The 18,946-nt window shown below is 32.7% G+C and overlaps 1 protein-coding gene across 2 annotated transcripts in view; it reads right to left on the bottom strand.

Moving 5' to 3' along the window:
- Window positions 1-18,236, bottom strand: part of LOC128234376 (muscarinic acetylcholine receptor M1-like) — a 327,690-nt gene extending 309,454 nt beyond the window's left edge. The window contains exon 1 of one of the 2 annotated variants that reach the window (XM_052948584.1): window positions 18,210-18,236. The gene's annotated coding sequence lies outside the window, so the exon portion shown is untranslated. Of the gene's footprint in view, window positions 1-13,605; window positions 13,695-18,209 lie in introns of those variants that run through there. The other variant, XM_052948583.1, reaches the window with a different exon arrangement.
- Between the last annotated feature and the right edge of the window lie 710 nt (window positions 18,237-18,946).

Below are 18,946 nucleotides of genomic sequence, written 5' to 3'. Positions count from 1 at the left end.
AGTATATTAACAGAAAGAACCCTGCTATCACCAGTAGGACATTTTCCGCCTTAGATAACGGCTCATTTGAAATTCTCTTCTGCGTCATTAAACATGACATTTTGGGAAACGAAACAGCTTAAGCCATCACACACCACTCGTTGGAATAGATATGAAAGGATTTCTTTTTCATGAAACGGCATATGAGAACCCATCTTAATTGATGCAGATTGTTGCTCCAGATAAGTCTGATTACGTCATATATGTAACCAAGTGGTAATTTGAAAACGTCCCAGTGCTACAATAGTAACAGATCATACAGCTACTGAATTATGAGCAGATAATAATGATATTGCTGAATATAGCCGGATTATGCAAAACCACTCAATAAAGATTATTCTTATTAATTACGCAATCTATGCTTTGTTCATTTAGGGTTAGCTGTTTTGGTTTCAGGTTTCAATAGTGTAAACACACAATTGGCTAGAGCACAGTTAATAAAGTCGGAAGAATTTGACCATTATGTATGCAATGACCAAATGCTTTTATATAAAGAAGAAACGCAATTCTAGGATATTACATGTTCATATTTACACTTGAATTATCTGAGATAATTCAACAACAGCGCTCAAAATAAGGATTCGAAGACAATAAACGCACAGTCATGATGTGGAATTTCAAACTAGCATCGAATTAATAATTATAGATCGATTCAATCTTGAAACTTGAACAAACGACAGTTTATTTAAAAAAATAAAAACAAACACGTCAAATATTAGAGGATATCATAAACAGTCGCAGCTAAAAAAAACTCTGTAGAGATTCATGCCCTGATCCGAGCCAGACTTGCGTGTATCAGTTTTGCAATCCAGATCGTCTTAATGTTTCTCAAAAGTTTTTTTGTATTAAAAGTAGGGTCCCTGTCCTTTTTAATGTTCCTTGAAATGTTCGTGAATATGTTATTATATTCTTTTTATAAACGCAAACTTTGGTAATTCCAATTGCAAGTGCAAATAGTGCTGTCTCGTTATTTCGAGTTTCTAGAAAGATAGAATGATAAAACGTATTTAAACACTGCTCAGTGTAACAGTTCAACTTCTAAACAGTTAAGTCGTCAAAATTGAATAAATGCGAGATGTGATAAATATTACGATTTATTTTAATCTTTCAGTGTAAAACCACTCTAGTTTTTCAGCGTTGAAGTTTCTCACGATAATTTAAGTGAAAATCTCGAACGTGCTCTGCAATTACCAAAGTAACACATTCAAGATTTAGTTCTGAGCTTATGATAGAGCATTTGCTATTTGATCTTCATATTCTATAAAACATACAATAGTGTTGCCAAACTTAAAATGAGCTAAGGGCTTAATGGTAAATTATTGATCTCGATATATTAATGAATGACAGACATTTCAGTGTCCATTGTGCACAATGAGTGACATCTTAACTTCTGTTGTTAAAGCTTTTCTCATGATCGAGAAAAATCAAAGTGTTTTTGATCTAGATAATTGTAAAGTGTTCATGACATTATAACCATAAATCACGCAGTGAGGCCATTGAGCACAACGAAGGACAATTTAAAACAATTGTTAAATGACAATGCATTAATAGGAATTAACGACAAAGCCGCTAGTTGGATGCAAGTCAATAAGAAAGGTCACTGCTATGAAAAATAGAAATATTGTTCGATGGTCTTTCCTCATTTATGTATATGAATATACAACCTAGTACTTTAATTAAGTTTTGAAGAAATAGAAGCATTTTCTGTTCTCCAAATACTATTTTTATCCCATCCCAACAACACATATTGCATAGTTAACACTTCTCCCCGGCCTCGTTAAAGATGACATTTACAGATCATTTGGCTGATGGAATGAAACAGCCGTATTCTTCATACGTGTAGATTACGGCTGGTGAAAACTAAGGAGAACAAGTTTCACTTTCATGTACCGTTGTATGTGGTGTGGTTATCTTTCTCATACAGGATTTGCAGCTATGCGAATTTGTGATTATGACGCGGGAATAGATAGATAACGCGCCTTTTGACAGTCCGCGTGATGAATATTTAATAAAATTGTCCGATTTAATTTCTTTTAAGTTTTAATTTCCAAGAGCTAAACAATAAATTCAGAAAACACTGAACAACTTGTCTTCAGATGTGTTTTTGTATGTTGAATATAACACTAAATTGTGTCGTCATTTTCATAACTATTTCTTAAGAGGCTTGAATTTACTAAATATGTTTGGTTTGATTACTCGATGATTAGACAAAGTTATTGTGATCTTGATAAACAAACCTTTTTGTTTGTATAGTATATATGCTCTGTGTTGTTTGTGGAATTTTGTGCTGTTGATCCATGTTTTTTGTTTGTGTTATCTTATTTTTGCCATTAAAACGGTGTTTGTGTTTAAGATTTTGGCTACTGGGCTTGTTTTTGTAGTTTTTAGACTATTTGCGCATGCGCGCAGGTAGTCTTAAGACCGCAAATTTCAAAGAACTACTTCTATTCATGTCGTTTTAACCCATTTTTGTCTCAATGCGGTCTATGTTTAACAGAATGACGACAAAATCATAAAAATAGATTAGTTGTATTGCGTTCCGAGTATGATTCTTGCTTGTTCGGCTATTTCCGCGCTGTTTTTCTGTATCCCGGCGTTCATTTTTAGCAGGACATAACTATTTTTAGATCGTTATATTTACAAGTTTATGGGTCAAAATAATGTAGGCTCTGGTAGGCAGTTAACATACTGATGTCCACTCTGAGTTTAGCCCAAGATATATTACCGACCGCAAGTGTCCCATCGCCTGCATGGTTTGTTACTGTAACCTGGTGTGACCCTGAAGCACGCTTATTTGTAATGGTGTATTTTTGATATTACCGTTTTATGAGATAAGAAACAAAAATGATTGTCTGAAAGTCAAAATAGTTGTATCTCATGTTTCGCATTGCTAATGCTTCAAATACTATGATTTGCCTGCTATACAATTACAAAATACTATTCATTCTATGATTTTTAGGCGTATACTTTTCTATTAAGATGTTTTCATTTTTTTGCGTAGTAGCTTCGTTCCGGTGTATTCTTGCCATTGTTTTGTACATAAGGCTTTCAATTTATTCTAACACATATGCCCTGATACGACATTGAGTGATTCATACGTTTGATGAAGCAAAGTAGTTCGGATTTAACCTGTAAAACGTCTAAAGTGTGCGAAGCCTTCATAACAGAACTAGTATTATTTCTTGTGTGGGCACAAGCGCTCTTGACCCTCGGCACATTTTCACTTTTATCTATGTGCCCTTTACCCATTCCCATAGTTCAAATAAAATTTGCAACTCTCACATAATTGCCCGCAGATAGTCTTTCAGCGATTCGCGCTTTGATTCTTTTAATTATTCAGGAAAGCAATGAAGCAGATGGTATTGTTCATTATTTGTCAATATCGTTACCTTTCAGTTATAGTATGACCTGTTGTCTTTATTATCATTTTAACTTAATATTCAAGTACTTGGCCGTGTGCAGAAAAAAAACAACGTTAAATGATTTCCATTTTTCCAAATCAACAGTAAACATACTTCATGTGTTTACAAGGCATGTCGATACATGCGAAATGGTTCTATTGCAAAGAAACTAACTATATATTGTATTGTATTAGGATTTTAAAACAGAGGATATTATCCTTCCTATGTGCCTGTATTCCCTATGTGTATCCACACGAATGTACAATAGGAAATTTATATAAATACGAATTTAAAAGTGTGTTTCATTTCTAAATTGATTAAGCACAAAACAAATACGTTATCGTTTGTCTTATTATTATTGTTTTGACTTGCGGCGTTCACATAGCTTATCACTTTCACACACACTGACGTTGTAGATTAGAAATAGAGGTTATTACTCAATAAATGCAATAACCAATGAATGGGGACCGTTGTTTAATTTATATCTGATTCTATGCGATATCACCACGCATTAAATAGATTTTGTAACCAAACTATTCAAGCAATAAATACTCTGTAGTTGTTATTACGTTTTAAAATACATATATGATAATCAAAAAGAATATCAGCTTAAACACCATCATTTAAACGAAATGTCATGTCTTTTGAACTGTAACGACATATGCGATAAGATTATGGCGTTATTTATTACATGCTTATGATCTCTTTTCTTTTTAACACATAAAGTATCGGTCTTTTAACTCACAAACATCCGGTCTTTTTAACACATTTAGTGCCGGTCTTTTTGGCCCATTAAGTACCGGTATTTTTATAGATTTTATTTTGATAAATCAAACAAAAATAATATAGTTTTCCTCTGAAGATTGAGATTGGAAATATAAAACAAAACCAGAAATTAACGTTAGACTTGCTGGAATATTGCCAAGCAATTATGTTTGCAATTAAATAGTTGATAAACCAGAAGGGGGATTGGCAATAGAGCTATGGTTGATTAAAAATGTGTTATACTAAAGCATACATTTGGTGGTTTTGTTAAACCGGTAAAAAGGTAAAGCATGTTATGAAATAGTGATAATAATTGACCTTTGAATAAAGACAATTCAAATTAACTACGGTCCAAACAGTTTAATAACAATACATACTTTTTGACGCTAGAACTATTTTCTTCCAAGGGAACGGATCAAAATGTGTTCCCGAATGACATAGTAAACCGTTTTTTTTTTCTACAAGCGCGAAAATCGTACGAAATAGTCTCTTGCCTTTATATCAATACAAATACAATTACAAATACATTTGTTTAGCGCAAAAAATATGTTTCAATATTTGATTGCGCTTCACACAGTTCATGCGCCATTTAACACAAGGCTATATACAGTCATTTACATATTAAATCAGGTAGATTGCTCAATTATAAAACAGACCAAACAAATAGGTTTTCAGTTCCTTTCAAAAAGTTCATTTTTTATGTGTTAAATGTCTCTTGGAAAGCATTCCACCATTTTGGCCCAACCACAGCAAGTCGTCTGTCAGCAATTCTGGTTCTCGGTCTTGGCAAAATAAATTGAATGTCATCAGAAGATCTTAGTCTGTCTTTTCCTTATTTACCTAGTTGGCGCATTATTTATAGGTACATTTAAGTGTTTTAACGTAGACCGAAGGGTTTTAATTTCCCAAATTCATACCTGCATTTTTTTCAGAGAGGTTGGACGCCATTTGGAAAAAGTGCACATGCGGTGTTATATGTTGTCTAATGTATTGTTATCTTGCTTGGCTGAGTGTTTTCCAGACGCAAGTATTCACAACAAAAATGTCAAATAATTTCTGATACTGATGTTTATTGAAAATATATTTAATCTTGTATGTAGACTAAATAGTTTAAGATATATAAACAAACTGTTATGTGTCAAATTAGGAATGAAACTTGCGTTATTTGAACCATATTCATTTATATATTCTATATATTCTATTCCAGAAACCTTATAAAATGTAATGATAGACAATCAAGAAGCTTCAATTGACCAGTTTTCGCGTGTTTTCTGTGACATATTTAAAGCCTTAGGGTTAACAACAATAAACACCAGTATAAGCATGTCCTTAAAATGCATATGTCATTGAAACTTCGTGATATGACGCAAAATACTAGCTTTCATTGAGTCACGGTTAGTGGCTGTTAGACCTGTAAGCAGGTGTTACTTGTGTTCAATAGAAGATTCCTTTCCAAGGCTACACATTGAAAAAATAATGTTTTATTTCATGTTAGACTGAACTTAGTAAACAAATGAACTACTATCATATGTTAAGATGATATCAAATTTTTTTTCGGAGAGAGAAAAAACACGTTAAATGTTTACGAGGGAGAACGGTTAAAATGTATTAGCTGTCTAGCACATTTATTAGTCTCATCAGATCGGCTAATTGAATGATGTTTATTTTATAGACTGAAAAACAATTAAACACAATTATCATTAATGCAGCTCGTAAAATAAATGATATAATAATCTAAATGCGTTTCTCAATTATATCTTATTTATCCACTACACACGTTTACTTTATAAAAGGGTATGTCATAAAACACCTTTAAAATAGTGTGGCAAATGATTCTATATATTTTATAGAATATATTATGATTGTCTTATTCATTGTAACACCATACATTTACATAGTGCAATGGCAGTTTTAAATATCGTTTGTTATGTATAAATAAAACTGAACAGTCAACTTGGCAAGTTAATGTGTCGGAATAAGTCCTGGTATTGCGCACAAATTACTGCTTCAGTTAACGTTGGTAATCCAATAAAGTTCAACACAGCTGGAAGTCATAACATCCCGAAACATCATTGTTTGTGTTACCCTAATTGCATTATAAAACACTGGTAATTTGATATGTACTGTTTTGTTATTGTACAATGGATAATGAACTAAAAAGAACGCACTTTTACTTTGCGCTGATTATGATTCAACATTGTGTCTACTGCAAAACACATACATTTAGTCTAACAAGATATATTTAGTAAAATACGTAATGAATTCTGCATATATTTCACGCTATGAAATATGTTTATTGTTAATTTAGCTCTATTGAATCATAAACTTTTTCTGTCATATTTTTGACAAGTGACGAAGTTGTCTTCAAGCAAATTAATCATTTTAATTGAAGAGATAAAACACTACTCTTGTATACTCATAATAAATTTCATACAAAAAATACGTCTGTATCATAATTGTAAAGTAAATTGTTTTGAAACTGTGAGAGCAATATTGTTTATCCAGTTCTTCATGTAAAATGTTTCGTAAATAATGGTGTCTCGATCTATCCAACAAACCAATCTAAGCAAGACTAAAATATATCTCAAGATATTCGGAGTAGACATGTTAGAGCCAATTTTCTCGTTTAAGTATGCCTTTGTGGTCCCTATGTACTATTTGTTTGCGTATCAAACAATATATTAATGCTCTAAACACTAAAGTATAATACCAAATAGTTTTGTTTATCGTCTAAGGAACTATGTATTTAAACGGAATAAAAGCCTAATCAGATAATGAAATTGTGTATATCTTTCCTACAAATAAGATCCTTTGTTAATGTTGGAACTGGTTATGTCTAGTTTCAATCTCCATCTATCAGATGTGTAATGCGACCGATGTGTTGGTTTTAGTTGTTTCTGAATTTCCATAAAGTACATATAGCACCAAGCAATGACAGTGTTTACTACCAACCAACCTAATAAACTAGTTTGCATTTCTAGTAAGAAACAATGTGATACTAATATTTCCAGAGTAAAAGATATTAAACAGATGAATTGACAACAACTGTCAGTGGTCTACATATTGAGCATATAGAGGGGCATATTGCCAGCAACTGTCTTTCGTTTCCAGAGTTAGCATATTAAACATATGAATTGACAACAACTGTCAGTGGTCGTCAGATTGAGCATTTCGAGGGGAATATTGACAGCAATTGTCTTTCGTTTCCAGAGTTAGCAAATTAAACAGGTGAATTGACAGGAATTGACGGCGGTTTACAGAATCAATATATCGAATAGATTGGCTGACTTCAACATCCTTCATTTCAAGATATAGCTTATTGAACAGGTAAATTGACAACAATTGTCGCTGGTTTCCATAATAAGCATAACACATGTGGATTAGCAGCAACATTGGGTGGCTTTCATGGCATTTTATTAATCAGCATTACAATCGGTTTGAAATAATATATATATTTTACTCAGATATACATAATGTTGATATACGCAAAATGTTAGGTGTGTTGATGCATCTTAATTCGATGGGAAAACCTTTTCTGTCAGTTCCGAACAACAAACACGACATGAAAAAGCCCAGTAGCCAAATGCCTTAGTCCTTTAAGTTTCATGTATTGTGTGCTGTGCATGACAAATATGAATAAAGTATAACACTGTATAATATTTCAAGGGCAGATAAATATTTCAAAAAGAAAGTACGCTCGAATAAACGGACTTTTCTTGACAGCGATTACAAGGAGCGAAAATCTTGGTTTAACGACGAATGTAAATTCAAATTGTACAGGTATAAGTAAGCCATTGAACAATTTAACTGTACAAGAAATGACGCGAATTTTACCACTATGAAACAGTGTAGAAAGGACTATAAATATTGTGTTCGACGCTCTAAGCGCAATTATCAGATATATAAGGGCCGACAAATGCACGACCTAAGGCATTCCCAACCACGAGTTTTCTGGAAGAAATTTAAGAAGATAAAATCTGAAACAAATCCACACATTTCTCTAGAAACCTTTTTCGAGCATTTCCGACAGCTTTCTGAAGATGCTGAAAACAACGAAGGTATTGAAGCATTCCTGCAATCATTTGACGAGCAACAAGACACATATGAGACTATGTATAGTGAACTAGACTCGCAATTTACAGAACGTGAAATTAGTAACGGCATCAAACATTTAAAACGGAATAAATCGACCGGTATAGACAATGTCTTAAACGAATATTTCATTAAATGTGCCGAACACCTAACACGACCGCTGCAGATATTGTTTAATAGGATACTTGACTCTGGAACAATTCCAAGTGCATGGTCAAAGGGAATTATCGTGCCAGTGCTTAAGAAACCACCCTCAGATGATGTGAATAACTATAGGGGCGTGACACTAATTAGCTGTTTCGGAAAGCTGTTTACAAATGTTTTAAATAACAGGCTCAAAGGCTGGGCATTGAAATATGAGAAGCTTACGGACGCACAATTTGGTTTTAAAGCTAACCCTAGCACTACTGACGCGATCTTTGTAATTCATAACCTCGTCCAAATGTATCTAGATGAATAGAAAAAGGTCTACGCTGCTTCGTCGACTATTCCAAGTGTTTTTACCGGATGTACAGAAGTGGGCTATGGTTTAAACTAATTAAAGAAGGGATAGATGGAAAGATACTAAAAATTCTTAGATCAATGTATAATGATGTTAAGTCATGTTTTAAACATACGAACAGGCTATCAGACTTTTTTGAGAATGGCATCGGCTTATTTCAAGGGGAGATCACTTCGCCGATATTGTTTAACCTATTCGTGAATGACATTGAGACAATGTTACACGAGAATATGAACTCAGGATTAACGCTAGAGCAGCTGTCAATATTCTTGATAATGTTTGCCGACGACTGTGTTTTAGTAAGCGAAACGGCCAAAGGATTACAAAGTCACATTGACATGTTACATCGATACTGTGAACAATGGAAGCTTAAAGTTAATATCAACAAAACCAAAGTAATGGTTTTCCGAAAGACTGGTCAGATACGACGAAGTGATATATTTACGTATAACGGTGAAAACATAGAAGTAGTGGACAATTACATCTACAAAGGTTTGTTATGAGCTCTGGGGGGTCCTTTCGTAAAGGTATCGATAATATTGCGAGTAGGGCAATGAAATCAATTATGTCACTACGGAATATGACAATCGACTTATATTTACCAATTAATATCACATTTGATTTATTTGATTCTTATGTTTCCTCGATACTTAATTATTGTTCAGAATTGTGGGGATTTTCTACAGCCGATAGCCTAGAGAGACTGCCTCGTAAATTCCTAAACAAGACACTTAATGTGAAATTGAGCACAAATAACCTAGTTTTATACGGTGAAACGGGATGTTTCTTTTTATTTGTTATCAGGAAAGTCAGAATTGTTAAATATTGGTTCAAACTTATGAATTGTTACACCTCAAACCATTTACTGTACACTATGGATAACACGTTGTTACTTAGATGTGATCACGGCAAAAATAATTGGGTGAGAAATGTTAAGGAGATGTTACAATTGACTGGATGTAGTGATGTGTGGATATTCAGAGACTCTGTGGTCAATGTGCTCCTTTTCATCGAACAATTTAAACTCAGATTAAAGGACCTCTACATAAGGCAATGGCGAGAAGGGGTTCAAGCATCGTCTGCATTGGCACTGTTTAGTGCACTAAAACAAAACTTTAATGTGTCTCGATATCTGTTAGTTATAGATAATGTTAAACATCGACAAGAGATATGTAAACTTAGATTGTCTTCACACAAACTTTTTGTAGAACAAGGACGATATACGAACATTGCAAGAAGTGATCGGAAGTGCAATATTTGTGGAAATAATGACATAGAAGACGAATTTCATTTCGTTCTTATATGCCCAACACATAGGGAAATTCGTGAAAAATATATTCCTTTGTATAATCGGAGAAGACCGAATATGTTCAAATTTGTAAACATGCTGAATACAACGAAAAAACACTTACTACACAAAATAGCAAATTATTTGATAAAGGCAAAAAAGTAAGAAACTCTGCTATCAACATTCCTGTGTGACATGTTATATTTTGTATTATACACTCTCATGTCAATTAACTTATTATTTTGTTTTCTGTGCTTGGTATCATTATCTATGTTATTGTTTGACTGTATACCATTTACATACATGTATATTTAAAAAAAATGTGATTGATAATAAGCTGTACATGCTTACATCAGAATAAACTTTATGTCATGTTAATATTAGCAGCCTGCGAAATACAAGGAAGTGGTTTTGGGATTTAACATAATTTCGGGCTATCGCACTTATCCAAACATTTATTGTTATTAAACAATTAATTGTAACTAATCAATGTCTTGGGTGGCTCCGGTACACATGAGAGTTGAACATAATATCAAGCCTAACAAACAGAAGCATTGGTATGATTATTACTTCACCTGTTTAACCTTGTTGATACAAATTGACTGCAAAGATACTACAGTGATTCATAAATAGAACAATTAATCACTGTGGGAATGAATAGTTTCTTTTTAGATTGTATAATTGCTAGATTCGAGATAATTAATTGAGTGATTTTAGGGATATTCAACATGCCTTACTACTCTGCAGAAGAGCAATAAACTGGTTTATGCGATCCTTGTCTTGTTGATTAAACTGGATACCTTCGAGACAATCGCATCAATAGAATAACAATAAATACAGTTGTATATTTTATACGTATGTTTTTATTCTTCATTCCCAGGTAAAACACATGCCTGCACAAAACACAGTGCAGTAGTAGCTATGCGATTTCTGTTAAAAATCAGACCATTTAATATGAACTTTATATTCATGAAAAGAATACCGTTTATGCCGTTGTCAGGGGGGCGTTGGCGGTGTTGTTCCAACTAGTGACGTCAAATAACACTCTCAATCATGTGATTTATGAACCCACGTACCCTTGCTATTGGGCCAATCCATAAGGCGACCCAATTGCAGTCAAACCCACACTGTCGCTGTTAATGCGGCTGATGCAGGTTACGATTCGGAAGGCTTTATTTAACGATACAAATTGGGGGGAGTCTCATCAACAAGCGTAACTAACGGCTATTGTTCAAATTCTTTAATATCGGTTATAAAAGGAGATCAATTTATTCAGAAATAAAACTGAAACTATTTATCAATGTCTATATTGAATGAACACACTTTCAGTGATGTAGGTGCTTTTATTTGAAAATATATCACTGATGTTTCTCACATTATTTAATATTTACACTGATAATTTTATGAATACGGGTCCCTGTTGCATAAAAAATAATCTTACTAAGGTTAAATAGGACGCACCTCTCTACATTTTTTGTCCTGTGCTTTAGTAACGATTAAAAGTTGTTGGTACCAATATAAATGTTTGGAGTTTTGTGGACCCTCGGCCGATTTATTTGGTAAGTGCATCTTAATAACTGCATCAAGCCTGCAGCTTGTTTGAAATTATATATTCTATGCTGATCCAGTCTCTGTTTTAACAGACCGATGAAAAATGTTTTTGAAAATTACTGCCTTGCCATTGGACAGAATATAATTCCAGACACTGACTCTTGCTTATGTATACAGTTAAAAGCAATCACAAACAACTATGGGGGAAAACAGGGTCAAATTTTGTAGACAGCTGTCTCCGGATCTGTTTTAACCAAATTATTAATTAATCAAGACCTCAGAGGTATTAAGACATCGCAAACCAACATTGGTTATATAAAAGTTAAACTATAGTCAATGGTAAATTTGAAAGTAACCGCCTTAGCCATGTATTGCTCAAAAAGGTCAAATATTCAAATGTTTCCAATTTGTGAGGACTGATGCACGATAGATTTCTTGAGATCGATTTGTATTTTCCTTGTGGCAATTTGATGTTAGTGTCGTTAACGTTGACCCTTAAATACGGGGCTGGACCCTATTGATCAAATACATTTAGGTATCCCACGTATAATCATGATTGATTACCCAATATGAGCGGCATATACCTTAAAAAAGAAAGACTAGTAGAGCAAGAATATGTAAACAACAATAAGCTTCCTTTGCGTTGAAAAAGGCAAAAAGGACCATTTCACATCAAAATTTATATGAAACAAGATCAAATCATATCATAAACACTGCTATTAGTTTTTTGTAAAATGTAGCTGCGCTGTTTGATATTCATTATTATTATTATTTAGAAGGCAATACCCAATTTAATTATACCATATGTGAGGTCACCAGACACCGACAATTCAAGTATTCAGCTATGGATTAATAAAACTGAGAGGTTTTGTAGTACACAATTCTGTGTAGCCCACGTTTAAATTCACTGTTCATGGTAGGTCCATTGTGTGTTAGATGTAATAAGTATTTTCTTCCGTAATTATTTTCAATACCTTCGATTTACAAAAAATATACTAGTATGACTGTGCCTGTTCGACAAATCAGTTTTTTTCTTACAAATATGCGACAATAAATGTTATTTGCTAATGAAATTATGGAGCATGAGTATGTTAAAAGTGTTCTTCAATTGTGCTTTATGTAACTTAGAAAACGATGGAATGTTATTTTTTGAAGTGCCATGATATTACGAGTTAACATTTGCCAAATTGTGGATTAAGAGAATATTAAATGCTCAGGAATTATGTTTATTTCGAAAGTAAAAGTAATAGATATTTCTGCACTGTTTTATATGCTGTCAGTTCTAAATTACTTATTATAAGTATAAACAATTGTTCAACTTATAAAAGCATGCATGCTGGTCATTTCGAGACTCTTTTACATGGACGCTATGGATCCATGATTGTTGCTGGACGGACAAAAAATCATTTAAGTCCATATTGGAACAAAACATCGACACTTTTACTCCTACTCCTTATTGGATGATGTCTTCTTTTTTTGCCTAAATATTGAATACTTTATCGAACGGTTACGAGTAGGCGGAGTTTAACAGAGCAATACTAGCATGCGAATAATCTACACTTATACGTAGGCTAGTTATTGAACGTCGTCTTTGACAACATGTTACAAACATTTACTCTACCCACTACCAATGATGAATTTCAGTATTATTGGGGTAGTGTGTGTAGAAATGGAGACTTATTATATACATCATATCACTTTCTGTCTATTGCATAGCTTTATGCTTTATTAAGAGGTAGTCAAATAAATGATGGAATATTAACAGCGTAAGAGCGAATTTTAGTAATTGCTGCGTTATCTCCAAAATCATCACAAATACCAATATTGTTTAAAAAATAAATTGCATTTGCTTTTGCTCAAAAATGAATTTAAAATAAACTAAAATCTAATCGGCTCAACAAAACCTATTCCTTAAGAACGTATTTAACTCATTTAAGGTACATATACGAATAAAAAAATGTACGTACATATGAAGAAACGAATATTTTATCCAATTACTCCCTTTTATTTAACAAATAACTTCTCTACAATTTCAACATCCTCACCCGAGAGTCGCGCTTTTATCTCTGCTGAAATCACATGATCTTACCAGGTACGAGAATGCTTTTCCGATGTATCCAATTCGCTTTTGAATAATTATGGTTGGGTGTTTTCTTCGTATTTTCTTTTTTAATATAAAAATATTCTAAAAATACAAGATAAAAAAATAAATGGAAATGATGAATACTAATGGATGTTCCCTTCTGTTTCAAAGTTTCCAATAGTAGGGAACTAATTCATTGTCAGTAGCCGAAGTTCCTGTTTGAAATTGAAAGGATTAAATTTTTGGTAAAAAATTGTTCTAAACATTTTATTCTTTTATTATACATATACGTAACATTGATGTGTTCCTTTTTACAACTTTATCAAATTTGTTGCAAAATAGAGTTTGAACTCAAACATCATGTTGAATTATATTGTTGTAGAGCGCATATGTATATAATATTAAGTTCTTTTTTGTTTTTTTACAAGCAACATATAATAATTCGTTTCTTATTTGAAAAGTAGACAGCTCTTTGTTATAACCGTATAAACTGTAAATTTTAATCTTGATAAATGATCTAAGCGGATATGTCTGATAAGCTCTTTTTCAATATACGACAAGCTAAATGTAACGGTTTAAATAATACATCGTAACTAAACTACAGTGAAAACTGCAACCCAGAAGAACTTGTAGGCTTATAGCTGTTTTATTTTCTCTACTCAATCCTGGGTTGTTACTCAATACTTTATGAAGAAATACCATTTGGATCTCCTTTTGTGAAGAAACTGTTTTGGGTAGAATCTATTTGACAAAAATAAAAAAATAAAAAGTTAAAAAAGAATGATACACAAGTCAAAGTCAAAGGAAATTAAATTACTGTTACTGTGATATCGGTATGACTGTTCTTCTATTAGTTCACCCGCGATCGGATGTTGATATGTTGTTGGATTGACGTTCTAGACTCTGTGATCATGTTCCAAGAGCTTCATTGATTTGAAATTAAAGTCAACATTGAAATATATCTTAACACGGCTAAAACCTTGTTTTCATAATACAATCATTTTTTCAGGCTGGCACTTTAAGAGGTGCCGATTTTATTGACGTTGCTTTGTAATTAATCGCATTGATTGTTTCGTCGACATGATAAACTCGTTTGATATTTGTTTTATTTCAACAGTGTTTATCATTGCTTAACAAGTTGCTACCAGATAGAACCCTGCTATCATTAGTACGACATTTTCCGCCTTAGATAACGGTCCATTTGGAATTCTCTTCTGCGTCATTAAACATGATATTTTTGTGGAACGAAACAGCATAGCCATCACTCATTACCCGTTAAAACAGAGATTAAAATATTTTACTTTCATGAAACGGTATACGAGAACACATCTTTATTGATGCAGACTGTTGTTCCGATTGCGTCATATACCAAGTGGTAGTTTGGAAGTTTCGTAGTGATGCACTAGTAACAGATCATACAGTAACTGATTTATGAGCAGCAGGTTCTGATGATATTATTGAATGTAACCGGATTGTGCAAAACAAGTCCATAGATATTTATTTTATTAATTGCACAATATTTACTATGTTCAATAAGCGTTAGAAGATGTTGCTTAAAGCTTCACTGGTGTAGGCACATAGTTTACAAAGACACAGTTCATTAGGCCTGGAGGATATGACAAAACTATATGCATTGACCAATTGTTTTCATATTCGGAAGAAATACATTCATATGTTTTCACTTTCATTCCCTGAGATTATCAAACAGCGCTCAAAATAAAGCTTCGAAGACATTAAACGCACAATCAAAGAACAAAATGCTTCGCCAATCAAAACGTGGCAATTCATACTAACATCCTATAAATAATTATAATTGCATTCCTTTTTGAAACTTTAACAGATGACCGTTTATTCAAAGAACGTATTCCAGAGTATTCCAAGAAATCATGCACAACCGCAGATACGTTATTTCTCCGGAGATTCGATCCCTATCCGAGCTAGATTTGAGGTCACCAGTCTTTCCAACCAAGACCTGAAAAGATTTTGTTTTTAAAGTTTGGTCCCTGATACCTTAATAATACCTGATAGTTTTGCATATATCTCAATGTATTTTTTTAAGACCGCAAACATTGGTTACTGCATTTTCGAGTGAAAAGCACTCCTGTTATCGTTTTATTTCATTTTCTAGGAATGTAAGGCGATTAAATTTTATCAATACGTTGTTTATAGAAGCCCTATGTTCTTCAATATCCAAACAGCTTGGTCTTCAAATTGAATAAATAGAAGATATGTGAGATATTACGTTATTGTTCTATGATTGTAAACTCACTCATGTTTTTTATCGTTGAAATACTTTAGAATAATGTAAGTGAGAGCTTAGATCGAACTCTACATTGACAAAAGTAACAGATTAATTTAGGTCGAAGAGTTTTTGAGAGAATGTGCTATTTAATCATGATATTATATAGATATACAATATTGGTGACCAATTTAAAAACAGTCAAGGTCTTTATGGTAAATTGTTCATGTATGACATTTGACTGTCAATTGTTCACAATGTGTTAACACCAGTTGTTAAAACTATTGCATGATCGAGCAAAATCAAAGTTGTTTTGTTTGTTATAGGAAAGTGTTGATGTAACTATTATCATGAATAACCCAGTGATGAACCTTGAGCAAAACAAGGGACAATATAATACAAGTTGTTAGATGAATTGCGTAAGTGGGAATTTTCGACACTGCTGCGAGAAGGATGCAATAGTCAATGCTAAATTATATTAAATTTCATTGAAAAGCAGAAAATCGCCGGTATTGACCAATTGCCTCACAACAGAAATGTATATGACTAAAGAGCTAAGTAAATTTCACTAAAGTTTTTGAAGAAATAGAAGCACTTTCTTTTCTACAAAGTCAATTTTGATTCCCTTCCCTACAACCCATATTGCAGAGTTTACGCTTCTCGTCAGCATCATTTAAGATATTATTTGTAGATCATCTAGCTGATGGTATGAAACAGTCTTATTCATAATACGAGTAGATTACAACTTGTTAAATCTCAGGAGAACAAGGTTCACTTTCATGTAACGTTATATTTTGTGTGGTTATCTTTCTCGTAAACGTTTTGCAGCTTGACATGTTTGCGATAATATCGTTGAGTTGTTAATTTACGCGCCTTTTGACAGTCCGCGTGACGACAGTTTAACAAGATTAAGTTTGTAATTCCTCAGCGTTGTATCATGAATTCAGACGACAATAAACATCGTATCTTTCGATTGCATGTTTGTAACTTAAATACTTCCTTCTTTGGTGTAAAGTGTTTGTGTTGATTTTAACATTTGATTGTCTCACCATCTTAATTAATATATTATAATTGGCTTTAATTTACTAAATAGGTTCGGTTTGATTCGTCAATGATATGACACTATGGGTTGCTGTGATGTTAAAGAAAGATATTAAGCAACGGATGTTCATTTTCTTTTCATTACATTTTAATGAATTGATTTTAGTGCCGAACTATTCCCACTAGTTCGCGGGCAAACGTATGCTCTTATTTACTTTTCGTTCTGGCAAGTACGCATATTTCATTTTCCGATTATCTGTCAATACTTTGCATTTCAGTTTTAGTATGACCTTATGTAGAATGTATATACATGGTAACCTTTTCGAAATATCAGCTGTAACCACAAATCATAATAGTTTAATAAATATGGTAATTATCCCTGCTACAAGTTAATACAGACAGTAAATGTTAAAATGACTTACACAGAAAACAAAACCTTAATGTATTTAAGGTAAGTGTAACAATATATCTTTATCCAATCGGTTTTATTTTTCCCATCGACATTTAACTTACTCATGTCGGTAAAATATCAAACAGGTCCATTGCAAAGGCAAAACTTATTAAATTTATTACAATTATTTGCTGAGACTTCAAAAAAGAGAGGATATAATCGTTTCCTTTTACCTATAATCCTATGGATATCAATAAAACGCACAATACAAAATTTACATAATACGATAACAAAGCGTTTTCCATCACTTAATTATTTAAGCGCAAAGATTATACGTTAAACACTCTTTGAAAAATGATCTTATTGTTTTGATGCGCGGTGTGTAAAGAGCTGTAATGCCTTCACTAACACTGATGTTATATATTAGGAATCTAGGTGCATTCCTTAACAGAATGCTGTAAGCAAATAACTTTTTATGTTATTTATTTTTGTAATATGATTCTATATCAGCTTGCAATGACAACTCAAAGCTATACCAAGGTTGAAGCCTTTTTTATTGTAGTTTTACTCAAAAGCATTTGAAACAATGAATTCTTTTAAACAATTACGCCTTTATATTTCATATTGACATTTATTTATAGGTTATATATACATACATCCTAAAAGAAGAGTTTAATCACATGGTTCGCATGGTTTCGTATTATCAATACGAGCTTTGAATATAGTAAATGTTTCATATAATCGAAGACTCGTAATCATCATGGTAAGTCCAGGCTATTGATATGATAGAAAACAAATATAATTGTAATCAACTTACTGTGAAAGTCACTGCCAACAACAGTCCTGTAAGAACAAAGTGTTGTCTTGGCTTTGGTTATCAATTATGAAAGGCCATACGTGGAAAATAATATGACAAAAATGCATCGGAAACAAAAGAGAATCGCCCATTAACATCATATATATAACCGACATCACATTAGATGACAAAATATCATCAAACACACTAACCAGACTAGATAAGTGTACATTAATTAATTAATTACTCACGGTTAAACTAAATACCAATCGCTTAACCTCTTTTTGTTCCAACATCCATCGAAATGTAAAAAAGCTCGAGATGGAGAAAGACAGTAAAAATCAACCAGCAGACCCATAGTTACAAGTTATGCTACTGAGCTTTTGTTTAGAACAAGTCCAGTTGCAAAACATTAAGATTTAAGAAAATATACAGAATAGCCAGAAGGCCATGGCCCATATTGACAAATAAATATACAATATGGTGTTTTCAGGTGATTCATTGCATACATATTACAAAACTGAACAATAAAAAATATCGAATAAACAATAACACCATCAGCATAAGTTAAATCAGTCAACCTATTTCATAATGCTATTTATAATTAAATTGGCATGTCAATAACTTTATTTGAATAATCATTGATAAGTGGAAATTTAGATTACACTTATACATATATATATACAATAGTTGTTCCATGATGTACGTTATATATGCAAATTCATGTAACTCCCTATAACAGAAAACCTTAACTTGAC

The sequence above is a fragment of the Mya arenaria genome, chromosome 5, assembly GCF_026914265.1.
Source record: "Mya arenaria isolate MELC-2E11 chromosome 5, ASM2691426v1".
NCBI classification, from domain to species: domain Eukaryota; kingdom Metazoa; phylum Mollusca; class Bivalvia; order Myida; family Myidae; genus Mya; species Mya arenaria.
Note: the sequence above shows the minus strand (reverse complement) of the source record. Positions and strands in the feature narration are given on the sequence as shown.